The following is a 12,987-nucleotide window of genomic DNA, read 5'->3' on the forward strand; positions in this document are numbered from 1 at the left end:
ACAAGAAGTAAGGGTTGTGCACACAAGTTACAGAAGCTTTCAGCGTTCAGGTAGAGATACTTTCTGGTATGCTTGGAAGGCAGTCAAACTCATGTACATATGTTTCCATGGGCTATAGTGGTACGTGGGCAAGTACTGGAAACAAAAATAAAAAAAAAATAAAAAAAAAAGTTCAGAAAGAGCACTATCTAGGTTACAAAAGATAAGTGTCTGGTGCAGGTTACATAAGAGTACCAAACGCGCGTAGAAGGCTAGTACTGCGCTATAGGGCAGACTCCTAAGCACTTGAAAATCTGGTAAGACACTTCCGTAGGGGTATATCGCTAGCGTTATGTATGGTCCCCCCTTTTAATAGAGGGCATAATTACTGCGCTATAGGGCAGAATCCGAAGCACTTGAACATCTGGTAAGACACTGCCTTAGGGGTATATCGCTAGCTTTATGTATGGTCCCCCCCTTTTAATAGAGGGCATAATTGTATTTGGTCGAGGTAATTTTAAGGCCTAGGATGAGGTGTCCTGTGAGGAAGGGTAGAGGGAACGAGGAAGTGGTAAACATTTATCCTCACTCCCATGTGCCCGGCCATCAGTGACTGCGCATTTCATTAGGGCAAGTATACACGTCTTCCTCCATTCCCTATGCAAGGGGCAGCTTCCCGGCATGCACCTTGCGGTGTTCAGCACGCTAAGACCATGCAGAAGCGTAGTCGGACGCCCTGTGTATAGGTATGGACAACTGCTCCTGCGCATTTTGTAAGGCCATTTGGAGCGTATTATTGGAACACATCTAGCATTACCTCCATAAATGTAAGTGCTGCGTCTGCCATAACAGTAGGTATGCAGGCCACAAACAGTATGGAATTACTGTACCAATTGTGTTTACTTCCAGCCACTTTTCAGGTGTTTTGTCGTCTATTTTGGCCGGTCACGTACAGCGTAGGGCAGGCACTCCCGAGACCTACACGCATCATTTCATCTTTTCTATTCTCCTCGACCTATCCATGCCTGCGCATGTCGCCACAGTATGGCGTTTGTCTTCAGTCTGGGTCCTCTTTGCCACGACTCAGGGGCACCTTTGCCGCCTTTCCTTATCATGTACCACCCAGATCCTACTTGCCTATCCGCCCTTAGAGTAGAGAGGTAATAACTGGCACAGTTCAATCCTACCCAGCGTGCTTTTTAGCCTAGGCTGAGCTGTTTTACAGAGGGCCACTAGACATCCTTGATTGTGCTACTTTGGGTTCATATATACGATTTGGGCGTGCATGGGCACAGGGATTAAGGGTGGCAAAGTTGGTCAGTAGATTAAGGGAGACACATCTTGGAGCATGGTGTACCTTTTCCTAAGAGGCATAGCAAGGGTGCCAGGACCCATAATGCAGACAAGTAATATGGGACTGGCTTTGTGGTAAGACTGCCAGTACTATGCAATATTGTGTTATCTGCGGTTGCCGGAATATTGTCATGGTTTTTATAGCTCAAACAATATGGAGTGTAACGGAAGGAAGCCTCACTGTAGCAGTGCCATTACACCTGCTGCATTGTGAGGGATTGGTTCAATGTTGACCAGAGGTGCTGCTTGGTAATGGCAGTCTGGTGGTGGTTTGACTTGTTTAACCAAAGAATCAAACTAAAGCCACTTGGTATAAGTAAGTGTAGCTTGAGAAGGCTGCGCTCACGGCTCTTTTGGGCAGTCCTCTTGTTATTTAATTTATTGCAGATTATCAGCAGGCTCGGCTAAAGGGTGGTAGTGCTCTGACAGAGCTGGGTCTGGGTATTCCAGGACCTGTATAGCACAAGGACGGTGATTTTGGGAGAGGTGTCTCCTGGTCGGACAAAATTGTAGTGTCTTGGCAGAATTGTGCACGTTGTGCGGATGACCCATCTAGGGCGCATGGGCAGTTTGTGGGCGCCTATACCGAGTTTCTGGCGTGGGTAGCATCCAGTGTGGCATAAGAGTGTAGTGACGCGTACCCGTCACAAGAGTCCCCACAGCAGGTAGAGGGAGATTCTCCGTACATGGCAGACCCAATTCACAAGGTAACCACAGGAGCACTCTTCCATGCCAAAGGAGTATTGGAATTTATACGTCTTCAGCAGTGTTTTCCATGCACATTCCTAAGCGCAAGGGTCGCAGAACTGCGCGCGTTTGTGCGGATGACCCGGCTAGGGCGCATGGGCAGAGTTCAGCTGGTGGGCGCCTATACTGAGGTTCTGTCAGTGGGTAGCAACCAGTGTGGCATCAGAGTGTATATAATGTATATCCCCTGGGACACCACTAAATGTGGTCCTAACTTGAAAGTTCGAAGACCCCATTCGCAAGGTGACTTAAGAGCACTCCCCTAGGGTTTTCTTTATACTAAAAAATGGTTACACTGAGGTTCATTTATGCTGGTCTCTCCTGTATTGTTAGCTATTGGTATTGCTCTTATCAGCTGTTTGCAGCCCTTACTGCTATGCGAGAATTTCCTGGCCACCTTGAATACAGATTTTCCATACTTGCCATCAGGGTTTTTGCCGGTGGCGCTTTTTGGGAAGTGGCCCTCACACCTTTCCCAGCTTTTGGGGGGATATGATGGTACGGTCTGGGAACTTTTCTCCCCCTTTGCTTGTTCACTCAGAGGGGGTGGCTTGGCTAGGGTGTTTCTGTTAGGAATGGGACGCCCGGCGTTACGAACTGGCCTGTGTCAGAACAGCATCTTGTGTATACTGGAGTATCCTTAGATTCTCATGGAGCCCCCCCCCCTCCCCCTCCCCCCCCAATGTGAGCTGTTTGCCTGATGTTTGTTGTCTCCAATTCCTGGAGGCACCTTGTACCGGTCTAAGCAATCCCTTAGTGGGTGGTTTTAAGGCAACTGAAAACAGGCTATCTTAGAGATTGCATGGACTAAGCAGGCTACATGCAATAACATCGAGAGCATGTGGGGCCTGCTCTTTATTTTTCTCCTTTAGATCCTGTTATATCTAATGGGGGTACACCTCACTAGTAATTATCATAATACTTTCGTATTTCCCTGCAATATTTGCCTGTATGCTTTGAGTACAGGAGCACAAGCATTTAAACTAAAGCATAGGGTACGCCAGCCTCACCCTGAAGCAGCGGCGTCTGGGCCTTGGCCTGCGAGACTGTCTGTTTCAGGAATCAAGCAAGCGTGGTTGGCAGTTGTATGTGTACGAGGCTCGAGTGCAGCAGGAGTACATCACGCCCTCGGCTCTCGTGGAATGACAGATCTTGGGCCTTTTTAATGCCGTTTGCCTTGGAATAAGGGAGAGGCCTGCGCAGGCATTAACGTAAAATATGAAGGTTATGCTGCATATCTCACAGTCAGGTTAGAGATGTCGGAGTGCGCTGCAAGCTTCCAAAAGGGGTCAGAGTATGATCCATATGGAACTCAGCGGCATAACTCCCTAGCGCAGAGGGATAGCATTACCCCTGCAGTCTTATGTAGAGTAAGTGTGCTCTGCGCAGGATCTACATAGTCCTTCTTTGTCAGCGTCAGTGGCTTAGGCCAGCAAGAATGTTTTGGGTAACAGCTTCGGCCTACTTTGGGGGGGATAGGTTCTCTGCCCTTTTGTGGGAGGGACCTTTCTTCTAACCGGTAGGAAGCAGTCCGGTTATAAGAATGCACTTCTAACTGTGAAAGGTTATGTGAAAGTCATACGTACAAAGGTTGCAGGTAGGAAAGAAGCTAAGTGGTGGGGGGCCCGGGCGGCGGCGGTTGCCGCCGGCCGGGCTGTGGCGGAGTTACAGGGCAATCCGGAAGCAGAGAAGTTCAGCACTGGACCTCAGCGGGCACATAGGGGTGCCAGAGCCTAAGACCTGGGGCCTCATGAGAGGTTCCGGGAACGCGTGTCGGCACCCCATTCGTCCTTCGGGCGGTTGTGGGCCTGAGCAACCGGGGGTTTGCCTAGTACGCCCCGCAAGGGGCGTGAGTAGTATGTTTACCATAAGGGGCAGCACATGGTGGTTCGCCACTGTGCTGCCTGGCTCATCAGGCGGGCAGGTGGCGAGAATGCGGCCTGCCCTTGGATTGCCCGTCAGATAACCCACTATGATTACATAACGTTGTATGTAATAAAATAAACCTGCGACAGTTTCTTCCCAACATAACACTGGTGTCTAGTGTGTTATTTGCGGGATGCATGCTAATTGTGGGGTGGGGGGGTCCTGTTGCCCTGAGGTGTCTATGCGGCTGCCCGAGGCCACGCAGTGGCCATCAGGAGGGCGGCCCCTTAGACACCGAGGGCTTCCCCCACGCCCCTCTATAGCCTCTCTCCTCCCCCGGGCAGGCAGAGCCCCGAGGGCAGCTAGGAGGAGCTGAGTGGGCACGTCCGGTGCGGCAGGCAGGGCGAGGGGTACTTAAGCACCCCTCGCCATTTTCCCTGCCTCTTTGCCGCACCGGACTCATCGTAGTGTCCTCGCGGGGTGACACACGTTTTCCCTCCCAACCTCTCACCCTGTGTGTCAGATTGTGGAGGACAGTTGGAACGTTTTAATTGTTTTAATTTTCGTTGCAGGCGGAGTTACAGGGCAATCCGGAAGCAGAGAAGTTCAGCACTGGACCTCAGCGGGCACATAGGGGTGCCAGAGCCTAAGACCTGGGGCCTCATGGGAGGTTCCGGGAACGCGTGTCGGCACCCCATTCGTCCTTCGGGTGGTTGTGGGCCTGAGCAACCGGGGGTTTGCCTAGTACGCCCCGCAAGGGGCGTGAGTAGTATGTTTACCATAAGGGGCAGCACATGGTGGTTCGCCACTGTGCTGCCTGGCTCATCAGGCGGGCAGGTGGCGAGAATGCGGCCTGCCCTTGGATTGCCCGTCAGATAACCCACTATGATTGCATAACGTTGTATGTAATAAAATAAACCTGCGACAGTTTCTTCCCAACATAACACTGGTGTCTAGTGTGTTATTTGCGGGATGCATGCTAATTGTGGGGTGGGGGGGTCCTGCTGCCCTGAGGTGTCTATGCGCGCCTATGCCCCACCCCCCTGCAGATTGTGATGAGGGGCCTCTGAGTCTCCCAGAAGTCACTGATATTCATTGGCCATGGGTTGCACTGAATGCACATCCTCTCCCCCCCTGTCCCCCCCCCCTCCACACACACACACCTCGGAAGGTTTGTGGAGGCCCTTAAGGACTGGGGCCCCACTCTGCACCAGAGCGGCTGCAGGGACCTGTGTTAGGGCCCGGCATCACACAGGGTGCATGTTGTGAGCCTCGCTCGTTTTGGAGGCCTCGCCATTCCTGCACACCAATGAAACTATCAAAACACTTAAGCAAAGAGGCCACATATCACTTTAGATCTCCCGGCATTATCTCAGTCTCAGAAAAATCCAATAAGAGAGTCGGATCGAGGCGGCATACAAATGAAGAAATGAAGACGGCGCCGGCCTCGCCTCCCCGTGCACAGTGGCCGCTGCCCACGACGTGCCCGCCGGCCCGGCAAATCCGCCAAGCAAGCCAGTATAATTAAAAGCAGCTTCTCTAGCCAGCAAGACTTTATTAAAACCTGTTTGTGTCATAGGGGGGGGGACTTGGAGACGAACAGGGGGTGTCTTCCACCTAGCTGCTAAACAGGAAGCAATGGATTTTTCGAAATGTCACGGCGGGATCCACTTAATAATACATAGCTGACAGACAGGACAATAATATATATTTTAATCACTTTTCCAGCAGCGGTGGCGCGGCTTGGAGGGTGCCCTGCGAGCGAGCCGGCTAATGATGAATTCTCCAATAACCTTTTCTATTATTCACGATGAACCATTCGGTACACACTTGCCAGGCACCCGCCCGCCGCTTTATGAACTCTCTCCGTGTGTTTATTGAAACAACCTTGTCTTCTGAGGCGCAGGTCGGATCCTTTCTCGCCCCTCCTGTGAGCGCCCCTCCCCCACGCCCTCTCCCGGCCCGTCAGGATGTTGCACGCGATCTATAATAAGCCGGCTCGCGTTTGACGTCACCAAAAATCATACGCAGTAGTTGACGCCTCCACTATTAGAGCGGGAAAAACGTCCCCTTTCATTTCCTTAGCTGCTGTTCATGTTGAATGTCAGCACTGGTTTATGTATTTTGTGAATAATGTGCTCGTCTGGCCCAAGACCCAGTTTTGGGTGCGACATGTAGTGCTTGAAATGGAAATTTAGAAGTGGAGTGTTATTCCTTTTATCAGAGTCCCTATTTCCTTACGCGAAGTGCTGATACGCCCCCATGAATAGCATCAGAGCAGAACTGAGAAGTGCTGGTACTTACTATCCATTCGAAATTAAAGAAGTGCAGGTACATTACCTGATCGTGCCTGCCCATTTAAAGCACTGTTGGCACTGCATGCATGTTGTTTAAAATCCTCTGTCTGCTCGGTTGAGGGGCCTGATGTCACTTCAATCACCGGTTTGCACAGCTCTTAAGAAGGTGGTGTAAACAAAAGATGGACAAAACTGCAATTGATTTCTCCTTGTAAAAAATGGATGCAAAGAGTACACAAAATAACAGGCATTTTGTGAAATGCACTTTGTTGATATATTGTGTGTAACCTGAATGACAGGCAATGTTCCTACCAAACCAAAGCAAGCTAAGTATCGCACAAGCAGGGGATTTGTTCGAGCAGATAAAGCCTCACTGATGCACCGCACATCAGTTTCACAATTCCCAGGAGATATTTTCAACTCAATCCAGTTTCCCACAGGAATAGGGTAATGCGAAAAAAGCACAACATTCAGACAATAAGAGAATTGTGTGAGATTACTATTGAGCAATAGAAATCGATCCTGGGCCTATTGTAAACAGTCACTTGACCAGCAGGGACACTGACTGGCCAGCTATTATACTGACTGAGCAGAAGTGTCCAACATTAAGTCCAGTAGGTCCACAATCATGTCAAATGTTCGGTTCAAAGTTGCATTGCAATTAATCTAATAGGAACTCATTTACATAGCCGGGGTGGGTCGGAAAACTATCATGGACCTAGACGTCTTGGAAGTACAGGGGATATCCCTGTTTTAGAGTATGGAGCTCAATGGTAAAATATCAAGCAATTTAGTTTTAACAAAGGAGAGGGACAGGTAGGGCTATTTTGGAAGGGTCCAGCGTACATGCCCGGGGAAATAACAACAAAGAAAGGTACGCAGTTCCCTGAGGAAGGGTGAGTGTCCTCCGAGATAACAAACTAATGGGACCCAGGTAACAAACTAAGAAAGGACAGATGAAAGGGGGAAGGGGATCCTCCCTTTCGGGACTTAAAACCCTCACACACCCAGCGAGCTAGGTGTCATGCTTCATCATATGGGTTTTTGCTCCTCGTCAAGCTGGCGGTGCAATTGCATCTGTCCTTTCTTAGTTTAAAATATCAAGCAATCCCAGTGGCTTGTTGATGGACTTCATCCGGTGGGCAGTTGTGGTGAAGCGTTGACACAAGGCATTTTATTACAGTACAGAGGGGTAAAGAATCTTTCGGTACAATTTAAGTTGTGAGATAGATCAATAACAACTAGACTAGTTTCTTGAGTTTTGCTTTCCTTTGCATCCCTCAACAGTTACCAATGAACATGAGTGGGACCTTTTGGTTTCTCAAAATATGACAAAGCTAAGGTCTAGGAGGAGGCTGCATACTGCCTGTGAGCCAGAATGGGCACCCTAACATGTTTGGCTCATACTAATTGTGATCATGATAAAGGCTGACACAGGAAGGAAGGAGAATGAAGATTAAATAAGGGAGAAGAGTGGTAGACGAGTATGAAGCCAACAAGGAAGATTAGTTGAGGAAGGTGGGGAGGACACGGGAGAACAAACATACAGGAGTAGAGCTTACTAGCCAATACAGAGTTCTTAAAGCATCTGCCAAACATGTGATTATTACCCGATATATGAGATACTCATTACCAACCTCTGAATGGTGAATGACTGAAATGACGACCACCATAACCCATGGAAACCTTTCTTGGCAGAAGATGCATTAGCCATAGAGCTACCAGTATCAGAGAATAATAAAGGAAGAAACAGCGGTGTTGCAACAAGAACTGCGTATAGCAGGATCATAAACACACACATATATTGTAATCACTTATAGTGCCCCATGCAGCTGCCATCCACAAGTATCCTGTGGAATTCCATTTACCATTTGATATTATCCAGCACCATTTCTAGTGCTTCTCTATATACTCCATGACCAACTACATGGTCATAGTGATCTGGGTTGCATTTTCCATCTATAGTAGCCATTTCCACTCTTGCCGAAAAAATAGTGTATAACTCTCAAGGTGTTTGATATTATTTGTTTTACATTTTACACTCCTCCCACCCTTCTGCGCCAAAACTGATTATGCTTGGCTACAAAAATGCTTATCAGGTCAGATATTTTGGCTTCCTACCTCCCTCCCTTCAGAATGACAACTAATGTGTGTATGGCAATGAGACATAAACCCTTCTCTTTGATTAAGACTGTAACTTTTACCAAAGTGAACCCTCACTTGACCTCTAACTACCAGAGGCAATTACCACATTTACAAATATATTACCCCCAGGCTATTATTGAGCATTATGGTTTTAATATGTTATCGTACGCCAATGATACACAACTTATTTTCACCCTATCTCAGGATGAGTTCAACACGGTGGCTCTTCTGAGGTCCTGTTAGTCAGAGGTGGCAGTAAAGATGGCCCTCAGTTGCCTGAAGCTGAATGCCTGGAAAACTGAGGTCCTTATCCTAGGTAAGCAGCCTTCGATCTGGTCCTCTTCTTGAATGCCTGATGCCCTGTGGCCGCTACAGGTTTCTAAGCCAAAAGTTAAGAATCTAGGGATCTGTTTGATGCGAAGATCTCATTTAACAGCCAGATTATGAGTCTAGCGGGCAAGTGTTTTGGGATCTTAAAAACTGTAAAAAAAAGATCCTTGGACTACTCTCAGAGACCACTAGAGAGGCAGTAGTCCAGGCCCTTCTTAAATCTAGGCTGGACTACTGCTATGTCCCATATCAGCGAGTCTCACATTCCCGACTGGTGAGATTCCAGAATGTGCAGAACGCAGCAGTCTGTCTACTGTTAAATCTTCGGAGGCAGTTGCCTATGGGCCCTGCTCTTGTGAAACCGCACTTACTACCTGTGAGAGAAAGACTCTTTTTAAAGCTATGTGCTACTGTTATAGAATTTTTAACAATAAAGGCCCTCCTTATCTGCATTTGTTTTTTAAATCCTATTCTACTAGAAGGAATTTAAGATCAGCAGGAGCTTCCCTGGCCTGAATTCCTGTTGAAAAACGAGTACACAACAGGGATGATTTTTCAGCTTTCTAGCATCCATTATGTGGAATTCTCTTACCCGCTCTTCAGACGGGAAAAAAAAGCATTATTATTACGAAAAGATCTAAAAACCTGGTTATTCAGATCAATCTAATAGAGGATGCTTTTGCTTGGGGATTGGATCTGTAATCGGGAGAGAGAACTCAGCGCTGGGACACTTTGTTAGATGTTTCTAAATTCCTTTATTATTATTATTAAAAACTGCGTGAAGCTGAACCCTTTTAAATCTCTTCTAATCATTGGAAGCCCTCATCTCAGGAATAACATCTCTACCCTTCTTCAGTGGAACCCTATACCACCCCTTTCTTATCAGAAAATGAAAATTTCATAAGAACCATATCATCATCAAATTGATTGTAATTTTTATTGTTCACATTATCATAGGACTCTGTACAAAGAAGATGATAAGACAACAAGAGAATATACATATGCCACACAGATTAAATTGATAGTGCCAACTGTGTGAATGTAGGGCAATTTAAAAGGAGAAAAGAAAATGGGGAAAAAGTTGTGAGAAAAATCCCTAAATCATGATAAATCAACAGTTTTTCTTTCTAATTTTTGTTTGACCACATACTGACATGGTTTTCACTGTGGGTCACAGAGGCATTCATTTCCATAAATGAATCATGTTGGAAGCAACACTGTCTAGTTGGATGAGCGCAACGCACCCGTCAAGGACAGGGGATTACACACACCCTTGGGTAGCACCCTTGCTCACCCTTGGGTAGCTTGGCACTGAGCAGTCAGGCATCCTTCAGATGCAATGGGTAAAGCAAGAACACAGCATGCGAACACAGTAAATACTTTGCACAACACAACTGAGAGACTTCACACTTGACATCGAGAAATGTCGTTTATATTCAACACTTACATTAAACAATGTAACATGAATATCATGGAGTTCTGGGCATTAATCACACTGGGCAATATTACTAGCAGTACTAGACCCAATTGGTATTGATCAAATCTCGATAACATGCACACATGGGAAAAGTACTATTCGAAACCCCACCAGGCACCGTTATGCAGTGCAACATGTTGTCAGCCCACAGGCCCACCGTCACAATCCTAATCATGCCATTTCACACACCTATATGGTGCACCCTAGGCTACAAGACTATCAGTAATATGTGCATACACAGAATGTAACACTTTTAGAAGCGCTGCGGGATGAGGCCACACGGATAAACCCACTGTTTAAAGGGTAAGTGATTTTGGCAAAAGAACAACATATAAACTAACACCACTGACCACTGTCATAAAGCACAGGTATCCCACAGACAGTCCTTCCACACACTCACACTCACTGTGTACCGCTATACAATGCGACAGGTACAAGCCCAGTCCGTTTGGGTACTTTCACACTCATATGCACCCAACACCCTAATGTGGTGCCACTGATACTAAGCAGGTCAATAGATAACCTTCAGCAGACCATGTGGCTCCAAGTCTCCTTCTACCTTGCAATTTACCCCCACTGTCCCAGACACCCCAGATGGAAGTTCACCAGCCCCTCCCTCTGGACATAATCCCACTCATTTTTTCGTTGTTTGAGTCACGCTGCAGCGAACACTGTTTTTCCGTGTCGCCGTGCTACCCTAGAATTCAGAAAGTACGTGGGATTCAAGCCACGCCTGTTTTCCTCTTCCCGTATTCGAGTGGACTCATTATATATATATAAGGAATATTTCCCTATTCTGGGTTTAGTAAGCGTTCCCCGCCCCACCCCTGTGTGGGTGGTTGCGTGCACTAGCCGCTGATACCGGTCCGAGGATTTGCCTGGACCCAGAAGAATAGAGTACCCATTGTCCTGATGAAGCCTTTATCATCTGGCTGAAACGCGACCGCGACTGCGTCAACACCTTTGCTTCAAATGGAGTCCCCTGTTACAATTTAAGAAAAATTTGATTTTTGTTTGATTTGCACCAATACAAATATAGACTGGGTTGATGTTTTAACCCCCTGGTGCTTTGCTTTTGGGACTACCACTGTGTTGTGCACTCCATTGCAAATTAAGTGGAGGCACTTACCTGAATTGGTGTATATATATCTCTATATATTTCTTGTATTTAGGGTACATAGAAGCGTTTGTTGATATTGTAAATGTGGTGTATATTTGTATATGATGTATATGAGATGTTTTGTATATAGATTGTTGTTTGTTGTGCCTCCCTTGATGTCCGCTCATATGTGTGTTGATGAACTTACATATATATTCTCTTAATGTTTCACAAGATAATTAACTGTTTCTTGTTTGAAAATTAAAATTGGATTGATCCCTTCGGTACCCTTTGTTGCTACTTTCTCATCCTTGGATGTCTCCTGCTCAGGTATGGGAGGGTTAAGTGGGCAGAACCCCTAACCATTTTTTTGCTAGTCACTCATGGCCGAGGTCACACCTCGTCTGAGTTCCTGGAAAGCAGGTGGGGATAGGCAGTACACATAATCAAGAGGTAGACGTAAACAAAAGGGGTCTTGGTGCCACTCAGGAAAGTCACCAAAATTTTCCGAAGCAGAAATGGGCCACAAGTAACAAACCGTTACAAACAGGGGTCCACCAGGGCCTTTTGGCACAAGCCCTGTTCTGCAAAGCACAAGGGACTCAAACCGTTTCTTGACCTTCTCCTGAACCTTCTCGGAATCATCCCCATAGACTAGTCAATTCCTATCCCTCCTACCTGGTGCCACAAAGTCTTCAGAAGGAACAGATGTGGAGAGGGCAGGTGGTCCTCCGTGATGTGGCCAGTGAGGGAACAAGCAGTGAATGGGAAACAATACACAGGGGAGACTCTCGGCCTGAGGAGGCACCTTGTCTGGTACACATTAACCCAAGTGGTGCAGTGGCAAGCCGGGCACATATTCTGCTTTCACGAGCATGACGAGATGAGTCACACCAGACACTTCAGGTTACACGAAGCGGAGTTGCAATTCTGTACTTCCGTGGAAATGAGACACTATGTCCATCATACCTTAATGTCGGATGCACCAGACGATTCTGGACATATGCACAGGCACAAGCTCAGCAGTTCCCCACTTCTGAGGGTCACAACCTGTGAATCGGACACAGCACACAATAAGCTTACAGTCAGCGATAGAAATGCGGCAGAGTCGATGGAGCGGGCCACTTTGGATCCTGCAAACGGTGAATCCACTCATAACCAACAATACACTTACGTGTGCCTTGGTCCCTACAGTACAGGAACCACTTTGCCTCAGATACGGGCAATGTCTTCGCTCTACACTAGGCACGCAGGTCTCCAGGCATGATTCTGAAGTTACAAGCACACATCGCACTGTCCAGCTTTCAGCAGGCGATGTTGGCCCTCAGAGGGCATGGCTCTCCAGGTGTCACAGGTAGATGGTTTGGGCCCCTAATAAGAGATCTTTGATGTGCATGAGACTTTTTAGAAAACAGGAGACCAGCAACTGTTCTGTAGGAGCCCACTTCAGCATGCCACATGTCAGCAGGTGGTCGGCGCAGGCCAGCCACTATTCAGGAAGGCATGCAGTCCTTTCCATTGGCAGTTTTCCTCCATGCTTCACAACAGAGTCCTCTGGCAACGTGCACCTTGCAGTCCAGGTTCACCATTCCTGGGTTCCTACAAGTGGTTCTCCCCTCTCTGTGATGTGGCACTGGGTAGATATGCCCTATTGGGCCTTTGAAGTTGGAGACATTTCAAAGGGTATTCATTTG

This window comes from Lissotriton helveticus, chromosome 3_1 (assembly GCF_964261635.1).
Source record: "Lissotriton helveticus chromosome 3_1, aLisHel1.1, whole genome shotgun sequence".
Lineage (NCBI taxonomy): Eukaryota > Metazoa > Chordata > Amphibia > Caudata > Salamandridae > Lissotriton > Lissotriton helveticus.